The following is a 1,432-nucleotide window of genomic DNA, read 5'->3' on the forward strand; positions in this document are numbered from 1 at the left end:
GTAGTAGTAGTAGTAGTAGTAGTAGTAGTAGTAGTAGTAGTAGTAGTAGTAGTTGCGATAAAGATTTCTTCTTCTTCTTCTTCTTCAAGAGAGAGAGAGAGAGAGAGAGAGAGAGAGAGAGAGAGAAGGAGGAAAAACAAAAACCTCGATCCCCACCCACACCCGACCACCCCCAGCCCACCCACCCCCCTTTCCCAAATCACATTTCTGGGAGTGCGTTGGTACAATGCTGAAACGAAAAATCAATACCCTAGGAATGTTTATGTATGCACATCTTTCCTACAGGCATGATAATTTTGGTCTCTCAGAGAGACAGTGAACATTTTCACTGGCTGAGGTCATCGTTTGATATCTTTGTTTACATCGTGTCTGCCTGTCTGTCTGTCTGTCTGTCTGTCTCTCTCTCTCTCTCTCCCTCTCACTCTCTGTTCTCCTCTCATTCTCCCTCCCTAGCTTATTTTGCTGGCTGATGTTGGGTACATTTTAAAAGCACAGAACTTGTCTTCAACCTACTGTCATTGCCATGCATATACATTTTATATTTGTGAAAGTTCGTCACTTTGGCCTCCTAAAACTTCGGAACCGCTTAACTTTCGAATTTGAAAAAATTAACAGTGGTTCAGAATCATTTAAAGGGTGCACAGTTTTACTGAGGAGTCTGAAGTCACTGTTGTTTTATTTTCAGTTTTTCATTAGTTTCGTTTAGATCTAATCTTGGGAAAGTCGATCTTCTAAGATGCCATTGTAAACAAATGAGGTTTCTGTTCACTAAGAGTGCATGCACTGATCCCATAGTGACTCGACAATCGATTCTTTTGAGTCCTTTCATTGAACGGGAAACCCAGCTAGTTGAAATATATGTCACGACGTGGTGGAATCAAGTGCTCGTCAATCATTGGGCATATAGGGTTATTGGTATTATCTTAAAGCCTGCTCATTTGCCTTCCTTTTGGAACAAAAAAAATATCCATCTATTTTGAAGCGATTGAAGGAGGTCAGGGTCGCCTTGTTTCAGAGGTAAAATTAACGAGAAAATGGTAGACAAAATTTGATAACTTCCATAGCCTGAGAGTCCTTGGAAACTGAAAATTTACCTTTTTTTGTGCCTTTAATCAAAGCTTTTCAGTAAAATCCACACACAAATATGTTTTTACTTGGACATAAAAATGGTGTTGAGCCAAAAAAATAAACTTAGAAAAAAGTTGCCCATGGGCCATAGATATGCCGATTTCTTGGATTCCATTATTTTGACGAGCACCTGATTTCACCACGATGCCTCACATATTATTAACACAGTTCAACCTGTCCAAGACAGCCACCCATTGTTGACGGAAGAAATACAGTCAAACCTCCTCTAACGACTCCCTTGTACTCCCCATAACCAAAACCCCAGTCCATCCATCCGCTACCATCATCTCCTCCCCCCACCCCC

The 1,432-nt window shown here is 40.9% G+C and overlaps 1 protein-coding gene across 1 annotated transcript in view; it reads left to right on the forward strand.

Annotated features, from left to right (window-relative positions):
* The window catches only part of LOC101859069 (transcription initiation factor TFIID subunit 2), a gene marked incomplete at its 3' end in the record, with an annotated part of 46,590 nt that overhangs the window by 30,228 nt on the left and 14,930 nt on the right, over positions 1 to 1,432 (forward strand).

The sequence above is a fragment of the Aplysia californica genome, unplaced genomic scaffold (assembly GCF_000002075.1).
Source record: "Aplysia californica isolate F4 #8 unplaced genomic scaffold, AplCal3.0 scaffold01306, whole genome shotgun sequence".
NCBI classification, from domain to species: domain Eukaryota; kingdom Metazoa; phylum Mollusca; class Gastropoda; order Aplysiida; family Aplysiidae; genus Aplysia; species Aplysia californica.